The following is a 10,069-nucleotide window of genomic DNA, read 5'->3' as shown; positions in this document are numbered from 1 at the left end:
TGGGGAGTCAGGATGCCAACTTGTGGAATATTTCAGGGAATATGCACCAACCAACCTCACTGCCCTGTGGCCAACCACTTCAGCTACCCCCCTCCGCCGCCACGCTGCCAAGGACATGCAATTCCTGGGTGTCATCCACCCCCAAATGAGAGCCACCCAACGCCTGGTGGAAGAACACCTCATCTTCTACCTTGGGACTTATCAACCACACAGCATCAAGGTTTCCTCATTTCCTCTCTCCCACCTCATCACAGAGTCAAACCTCCAACTCGGCACTGGCCTCTTGAACTGTCCCACCTGTCCATCTTCCTTCACAATTATCCATTCCACCCTCTCACCACTACCCCATCTACCTCTACCTAGTCTCTTCGTAGCTCCCTTCCCCCCAACCTCACACACCCCTCCCTATTTATCGCTCAGCCCGCTGCCCCCACTCCCACATTTCTGATGATTTGCTTATATGCCCAATATGTCGATTCTCCTGCTCTTTGGATGCTGCCTGAATTGCTGTGCTTTTCCAGTGCCACACTTTAAAGCAAGCTGGAAGAACAACACCTCATCTCCCACTCGGGGACCCTGCAATCTTCTGTCTTCAACATCGAATTCAATCATTTTAGGTCCTGAACTCTCCCACGTTCTAGTGTCTTTGCCCCCTACCCCACATATCAGGCCTTGTTATTACAGAGCCTGCTATTACACACTACCTATGGTTAGCCACGAACAGTCCCCACAAACAGCTATTTACCCTCCCCCAGCCAGGTTAATATCCACTCCTTTGTCCAACTGCTCCTCTCTCTCTCTCTCTCTCTTTGGACTCTATCCCCACCTATCATTTACTCCTTAACTCTTACCTTCTCCATATAAACCAATAGTTTTTTCTCAGTAATATCAGTACCTGAGGTAGGGTCACCGGATCCAAAATGCAAACTGATTTCTCTTCACAGATGCTGTCAGATCTGCGGAGCTTTTCCAGTACCTTCTGGTTGTTGTGTGTGATTTACAGCATCCGCAGTTCTTTTGGTTTTAATTTACCCCGAGTATTTTTTTCAGGTCTAGCAGACAGAAACAGTGCAAATCAACCCTCCCAGTCCCTTCACACTCACTGAGACCCCTCACAGTGACACTGCGCTTGCAAAGCTCATGGTCAGGTGTTGACCCGCTGGACCCACCCCTCATTCACTCCCATTGGCTGGAGGATCACGCCAACTGTCCTATTGGTCTGAAGCTGTGTCAATCAGCCAGGCTCCATTGTGACAGAAGTGGTGGGATCCTCCCAGGTGCATCAGAGGCTGAGAGGTGACCTCAAAGGTGTATTAAATCATGAGGGACATGGGTAGGATAAATAGACAAGGTCTCTTCCCTGGGATGGAGGAGTCCAGAGCGTGAGGGCATAGGTTTAAGATGAGAAGGGAAAGATTTAAAATGGATCTGAGGGGCAATTTCTTTCACAGTGGAGTTGGTGCGTGGATGGAATCTTCTCTCGGGAAGTGGAGGAGGTTGGTACAATTATACCATTTGGCATCTGGATGGGTATATGAATAGTAAGAGAGTAAAGGGATATGTGCCAAGTGTTGGCAAATGGGACTAGATTAGGTTGGGATATCTGGTCGGCATAGACCAGTTTAACCAAAGAGTGTGTTTTCATGCTAAACATGTCTATGGCTCTGCCCTGTGATGAGCTTTGTCATTCAGTGAATGGGACAGTATCTCAGAGCACAGGGGCTGGGGGCTATTCAGCCCAATGGGGCTGTACACTCTCCCTCTGGAGATGGTACCAGTCAGTCCCAACTCACCTTCCATTTGGACATAACCCTCCAAATCCTTCCTTTAAAAAGGAAAATTGCAAATTTGTTTTGACAATAACTACTGAATCTGCATCCAGCTGTCGATCAAACTGTTCCAGATGCTCAGAACTTACTGAGTAAAATAATCTTCACGTTTTTACCCTGCATTACTTGCCAGTTACCTGAAAGTAGTACATAAAAATTGTGACAATGTTAACAATTTCTCATACTGTCTCTCTGTAAATTAAATTTCCTGGAAACAATTCTGCTCCTCGTTGAAATCACTGCTTAACCTTCTCAGCTCCAAGGAGAATTTTCTGACCTTCTGCTAACTCTCCAGAAAAGAGAAACCGATCTTAATTTTAATTTATTAGTGTCATAGAAATGTACAGCACAGAAACTGACCCCTTGGTCCAACTTGTCCATGTCCACCAGATATCCTAAATTAATCGCATCCCATTTGCCAGGACTTGGCTCATATCCTTCTCCAACTTGCCTGATTACATATCCAATCAGATGCCTTTTAAATGTTGCAATTGTACCAGCCTCCACACTTTCTCTGGCAGCTCATTCCATAAAAATACCATGTTCAGCTTGAAAACATTGCCCCTCATATCCCTTTTAAATCTTTTCCCTCACACCTTAAGCCTGTGCTCTCTGGTTTTGGACCCACCTAACGTGGGAAAAATGACCCTGGCTGTTCACCCTCACCATGTCCCTCACGAGTGTATCAACCACTGAGGTCAGCTCTCAGCATCCCATGCCCCAGGGAAAACAGCCCCAGCCAATTCAGCCTCTCCCTATATCTCAAACTCTCAACCCTGGCAACATCTTTGTGCATCTTTTGTGAATCCTTTCAAGTTTCATAACATCATTCCTATAGCGGGGAGACCAGGACTGAAAGCAGAATTCGAGAAGTAGCTGAATCAATGCCCTGTACAGCTCCAAAATAATGTCGCAACTCCTATACTCAAAACAAAACACCTTCTTCACTAGCCTACCTAAGATTCCCACTTTCAAGGAAATGTGACCTGCATTCCAAGGTCTCTTTGTTCAGCAACACTCCCCAGGTCCTCCTCATTAAGTGTACAAGCCCTGCTCTGATTTGCTTTTCCAAAATGCAGAAATCCATATTTATCGAAATTAAACCCATCTGCCACCTCTTAGCCCATTTGATTGAAGTCCCATTGTACTGAGGTAACCTTCTTCACTGTCCATTACACCTCCAATTTTGGTGTCTAGTGTAAACCTACTAACCATACCTCATATATTCACATAGAAATCATTGATATAAAATGACAAAAAGCAGTGGACCCAGCACCCAGCCTGACAGCATATTTCTCACACAGTTGTTGGGTTGGGTAAGTTGTTGGCATGGACGGTACAGACTGTGGGTCTGTTTCCATGTTATACATCTCCATGACCTTCTAGACAATTCTGTATCTAAATAGCTAGTCCTCCCTGTATTCTACAGTCTCAAACTTGCTAACCGGTCTGTTATGTAGAACCTTGTGTCTTCCTGGAGTCCAAGTTAGTGACTTCCATATACAAAGCCATGCTGCCTCTCTCTCATCACTTCTTGCCTTTCCAATTACATGTAAATCATGTCCCTGAGAATCACATCCAACTACTTCTCTGCCACTGATTTTAGACTCACTGGTCTATTGTTCCCTGGCCTTTCCTTCCCATCTTTCTCAAATAATTGCGCCCATCTTCCAGCACCTCACCTGTGACTATCAATGACACAAATATTTCAGCGAGGGGTCCAGCAAACACTTCCCTAGATTCCCACAAAGTTCTGGGTTACCCCTGAGCAGGTCCCAGGGATTATTCCACCTTGCTACCGTTTAAGACATCCAGTACCCCCTCCTCTGTAACATGGACACTTATCACGTTATCACTATTTATTTCTCCCAACACTCTAGCTGCCACATCCTCTTTCAGTAAAAGAATCTCATATAGAATCTCTCCCACCTCCTGCGGTTCCACAGACCGCCTTGATGATTTTAGCGGGTATCTATTCTCTGCCTGGTTACTCGTTTGTCCTTCGTGTATTTGTACAATCACTTTGGATTCTCCTTAAACCTATTTCCTAAAGCTATCTCATGTCCCATTTTTGCCCTCGTGGTGTACCTCGAATATACTCCAACTGCCCCTACACTCCTCTAGGGAGTCACTCAAACCCAGCTGTCTGTACCTGCCATATCCCTCCTTCATTTTCTTGACCAGGCCTTCAACTTCTCTCGACAGGCAGCATTCTCTACACCTACTAGCCTTGGCTTTAACAGGAACATACTGTCTATGTACTTTCATCGTCGCCGGCCTATAGAGGCAATGGCAGATGAGGACAGAGAAGCAATCATTCTCAGTAAAGAGTTTATGTTGGAAAAGATAACAGCCTAAAGGTAGATGGGTCTCCTGGCCTTGATGGAATGCATCCAAGGGAAACAAAAGAAATGGCGTGGGGGGTGGAACAGCTAATACAACTCGTGATAATTCACTAAAATTTGTTGGATTCTGGGATGGTTTTGACAGACTGGAAGCTGCAAATGTGGTGCCACTATGTTTCAAAAAGGACCCGTTAGCGTAACTTCTTTCGTGGAGAAAATGCTTGAATCTCTCAAGGAAGTAGTGGTGAGATATCTGAGTAGAAATTGTCTCATTGAGAGATGGATTCATGGAAGGTAGGTCATGTATAACACATTTACTGAAATTATTTGAAGATAATTATTTGAAGAGCGCGTTGGACAAGGGGGGGCGTGGTGGATGTGGTATATCTGGATTTCCAGCAGGTATTCGACAAGTTGCCACACAAAAGGCTGCTGTATAAGGTAAAGATGCATGGCATTGTGGATAATTATCATTGATACAGGATCGGTTAACCAACAAAAAATAAAGAATGGGGATAAATAGGTGTTTGGATTACTGTTGGCACTACAACTGTTTCGGAGTTGAGGACCAAGTGTACGGTGTCAGAGTTCACATTTGATACAAAGATTAGATTAGATTAAATTAGATTACAGTGTGGAAACAGGCCCTTCGGCCCAACAAGTCCACACCGACCCGCCGAAGCGAAACCCACCCATACCCCTACATTTACCCCTTACCTAACACTACGGGCAATTTAGTATGGCCAATTCACCTAACCTGCACATCTTTGGACTGTGGGAGGAAACCGGAGCACCCGGAGGAAACCCACGCAGACACGGGGAGAACGTGCAAACTCCACACAGTCAGTCGCCTGAGTCGGGAATTGAACCCGGGTCTCTGGCGCTGCGAGGCAGCAGTGCTAACCACTGTGCCACCGTGCCGCCCACAAAGGGAGAGCAATGTCTGCAGAGGCCACTGTCAGTCTGCACAGGGATACAGATCGGTTAAGTGAGTTGGTAAGGATCTGGTGGATGGAGGACAATGTTGGGAAATGTGAGGTTATCCATTTTAGTTGGACGAACAACAAACTGATGACGAAATGGTGAAAACCTGCAGCAGGCTGCTGTACAGAGGGAGCTGGGTGTTTTTGTGCAAGAATCACAGGAAGTTGGTTTGCAGGTGCAGCAGGTAATTAAGACAGTGAAGGGAATATTGTCCTTCATTGCTAGAGGGATTGTTATGCTGCAGCTGTACAGGGTGCTGGGAAGGCCACACCTGGAGTACTGGGTACAGGTTTGGTCCCCGTACATTAGCAAGGATGTACTGGCACAGGAGGTTCACGAGCTTGAGTTGGGAGTTGAGTGGATTGGCGTATGTGGAGAGATTGAGAAAACTGGTTCTATAGTCATTGTAATTTAGAAGAATGGGAGGTTGGAGAGGAAAAAATAAAACTTTGAAGGAAGTAGATAAGATAGAAGAAGAGAGGTTATTTCCACTGGGGATGGGTGAAACTAGAGCATAACCTCAAAATAAGGGGGAGCAGATGTAGGACTGAGTTCAGGCGGAGCTTCTTCAGCTAAAGGATTGTGAATCTGTGGAATTCCCTGCCGAGTGCAGCATTTGACGTTATCAACTTGAACGCCTTGAAGGCAAAATGTTGATTTGTGAACAGGAAAGGAATTAAGGGTTATGGTGAGAGAGCAGGAATGTGGAGCTGAGGCCATGAAAAGATCAGCCCTGATCTTGTGGATGGCAGAGCAGGCTTGAGGGGCCAGATGGCTTTCTCCTGCTCTTATTCCTTATGTTCTTATGTTCCCACTTTCCAGCTGTCTCTTTCCCTGGGAATAACCTCCCGCAAACAAATTTTGAAAGTGCTTGCCTTGTGCTGTCAAAATTGGCTTTTGTCTAATTTAGAACCTTAACTTTTAGATCTGGTCTATTATTTTCTGTAACTATTTTAAAACTAGTAGAATTATCAGAGAATCCCGACAGTGTGGAATAAGACCATTCATCTCATCACATCGACACTGACCCTCAGAGCCAGGGCCACCCTGCACATCCCTGAACACTGTGGGCAATTCAGCCTGGATAATCCACCCAACCTGCACATCCCTGAACACTGTGGCAATTCAGCCAGGATAATCGAACCTACCCAGCATATCTTTGCACTGTGGGAGGAAACCAGAGCACCCAGATGAAACCCACGCAGACAACCCCAATAAGGAGATCATCCATTCCTTATTTCCCAGTTCCACCCAAATAACTTCACTGGACGTACTCCCAGGAATGTCCTCCCTCAGCACAACCATAATGCTGTCCCTAATCAAAAATGCCACTCCCCCTCCTCTTGTCCTCCGTTCTATTCTTCCTATAGCATCTATACCCAGAAACATTAAGCTGCCAGTCCTTTCTATAATACCCATGATATCCCAGTGCCATGTTCAAAACCATACCCTGAGCTCATTTGCCTTCCCTGTCAGGCCTCTTGCATTGAAATAAGTGCAGTGTAACTGCTAAATTCCACCTTGTTCTGTGCCTTGCTCTTGTCTGCAATGACTATTTGCCTTCTGAACTGTACCAGCCTCAGAGATACCTCTTTTCTCACTATCTATTTGCGATCACACCTACTCCTCGCTGGTTTACTGCCTCCCGTGTAGGATTAACAAATCTCCCTGCCTGGATATTAGACACCTTCCAATTCAGGTACAATCCATCCTTCTGATGCAGGTCAACTCTACTCCAGAGTTGATCACAATGATCCAAAAATGTGAATCCTTTTCCCCTGCACCAGCTCCTTAGCCACTCATCCAGCACCTCCTCCTCCTCTGTAATATGGACTTTTTTTCAAGATGTCACCATTTATTTCCCCACATTCTATATCTCCCATTTACTTCTTCACAGTAAACACTGATGCAAAATACTTGTTCCCTATCTCGCCCATCACCTGCAGCTCCACACAATGGCTGCCTTGCTGATCTTTGAGGGTCTCTATTTTCTCCCTAGTTAGCCTTTTGTTCTTCATGTATTTATAAAAGCCATTTGGATTATCTTTAACCCTATCTTCCAACGCTATCTCGCGTCCCTTTTTTTGCCTCCTGATTTCCCTCTTAATTATACTCCTACTGCCTTTATACTCAAAGGAGTTTTGGATTGGAATAAATGCAAAATATTACATCTTGATAAAACAAACGAAGGGAGGACTTACACTCATTACAAGTAAGGCGTTGAGTAGTGATATGGAACAAAGAGACCGAGAGCTTCATGTCTTTGAAGTTTGTGTTACATGTAGACAGGGTGGTTAAGAAGGTGTTCAAGCACACTTACCTTCATTGTTCACACCTTTGAGTATAGGAATTGGGATGTTATGTTGAGGTTGTACAGGATGTTGGAGAGGCCTCTTCTGGAATTCTAAACCCAGTTCTGGTTGTGCTGTTATAGGAAGGATATCATTAAATCGGAGCAGGTTCAGAAGAGATTTACTGGAATGTTAATGGGAATGGAGGGATTGTGTTATCAGGAAAGGGTGGGACTTTTTTCATTGGAGTTTAGGAGGTTGAGGGGTGACCTTATTAAAAAGTTTATGCAATTATGAAGAGTGTAGATAAAGGTGAATGGCCGGGAGAGAGGGGAATTCAAAATTCGGGTGCATTCATTTTGAGAAGAGATGAGAAAGATTTGAGAAAAGACATTAGGGTTTAAAACAAAAATTATACGTATGAAATGAACTTCCAGAGGAAGTGGTAGCTGTGAATACAATTACAATATTTAAAAGACATTCAGATAAGTATGTAAATAGGAAATATTTGGATGGATGTGGACTAAACGGAGGCAGGTACAATTAGTTCAGTTTGGAATTATGGTCGGCATGGACTGGTTGGACCACAGGGCCTGTTTCCTTGCTGTATAACATTAGGACTCCAATTATCACTGTCTCCAAATTCCTCGATCCTCACAACTCTCCCGATCACTGTCACCTCATCCAGCCTCACAACTCTTCCTTATTTATATAATTCCTCTCCAGCCACAGAACGCTACCTATCTCTAATCTCCTCCAGTTTCTCAAACCTCTGCTACATGTGCCTTTCTTTAATTCCCGCCTTCAGGATACCCTCGTTCACTCCGATTGGTTGGAAGATAAACTGGTACTGCCTCGTGTACAAGTCCCACCCTCTGCCTCCTATTGGCCTGTGCTGACATCAATCACCTGAGGCCCATTGTGAGGTGAGTGGTGGTATCCTCCCTCTCTGCCCTGGGATGAGCTTCATCATTCACAGTGAATGGGGCAGTATCACAGAGCATGGGGCTGGGGGCTATTCAGCCCATTGGGGCTATACTCTCTCCCTCTAGAGATGCTGCAAATCTGTCCCAACTCCCCTCCCATTTGCCCTTAGCCCCCCAAACCTTTGCTTAAAAAGTAAAATTCCAAATCTGTTTATGAATAACTGCTGAATCTGTGTCCAGCTGCCATTCAGACTGTTCCAGCTGCTCAGAATTTACTGAATAAAATAATGTTCATATATTCACCCTGCATTAGTTGCCAATTACTTGAAAATAGTTACTAAAATTGTGACGCTGTTAACAATTCCTCTCTCTCTCTGCAAATTAAATACCTTGGAAACAAATCTGCACCTGGTCGAAATCATTGCTTAACATTCTTAGCTCCAAGGATAATTATCTGTGCTTCTGCTAGCTCTCCACAAAAGAGGAACAGATCTTATTTTCATTTATTAGTGTCAGATGTACAGCACAGAAACAGACCTTTGGTCCAATTGGTCCATGCCAACTAGGAATCCTAAACTAATGGAGTCTCGTTTGCCAGCAATTGGTCCGTATCATTCGAAACACTTCGTATTCATGTACTCAATCGGATGCATTTTAAATGTTGTAATTCTATCAGCCTCCACTACTTCATCTGGCAGCTCATTCCACACATACACCATGCTAAGCTGGACACAGATTCAGCAGTTATTCATAAACATATTTGGAATTTTACTTTTTAAGCAAAGATTTGGGGGGCTAAGGGCAAATGGGAGGGGAGTTGGGACAGATTTGCAGCATCTCCAGAGGCCCCTTAGATCCCTTTTAAATTTTTGCCCTCTCAACTTAAGCCCATGTGCTCTTGTTTTGGACCCATCTAACCTGGGGGGAAAAGACTCCAGCTGTTCACCATATCCATGCCCCTCATGATTTTATAAATCTCCGTAAAATCACCTCTCAGTCTTTGACTCTCCAGGGCAATTAACCCCAGCCTATTCAGCCTCTCCCGTTAGCTCAAATCCTCCAACCCTGGCAAAATTGTTGTAAATCTTGTCTGAACTCTTTCAAGATTCACAACACCCTTCCCAAAACAGGGAATTTTGAACTTAAAACAGAATTCCTGAATGGCTTAATCAATGTCCTGTCCAGCCACAATATGACGTCCCAGCTTCTGTATTCAATGCATTGACCAATAAATATAAGTGTACCAAACGCCACCTTCACTAGCCTTCCTACCTGCAACTCCACTTTCAAGGAACAATTAACCTGCACACCATGGTTTCTTTGTTCAGCAACACTCCCCAGGATTTTACCATTAAGTGCATACGTCCCGCCCTGATTTGCCTTTCCAAAATACAACAGCTCACATTTATCTAAATTGAACTCCATCTGCCATTCCTTGCTCCTTTGGCCCATCTGATCAAGATCCCGTTGTATTCTGAACTAACCTTCTTCACTGTCCACTACACCTCCAATTTTGGTGTCTTCTGACCCATACCTCATATTCACATCCAAGTCATTTGTTTAAGGACTCCATATCCATTCCTGCAGCACACTGCTGCTCACAGGCCTCCAGTCCACAAATCAACCCTCCGCCGCCTACCTTCAAGCCAGTTTTGTATTCAAATGTCTGGTTCTCCCAACATTCAATGTTATCT

This window comes from Chiloscyllium plagiosum, unplaced genomic scaffold (genome assembly GCF_037043375.1).
Source record: "Chiloscyllium plagiosum isolate Xiang-an unplaced genomic scaffold, Cpla_swu_hap1 HiC_scaffold_42, whole genome shotgun sequence".
In the NCBI taxonomy this organism is placed as follows: Eukaryota; Metazoa; Chordata; class Chondrichthyes; order Orectolobiformes; family Hemiscylliidae; genus Chiloscyllium; species Chiloscyllium plagiosum.
This window is presented reverse-complemented; position numbering follows the sequence as displayed.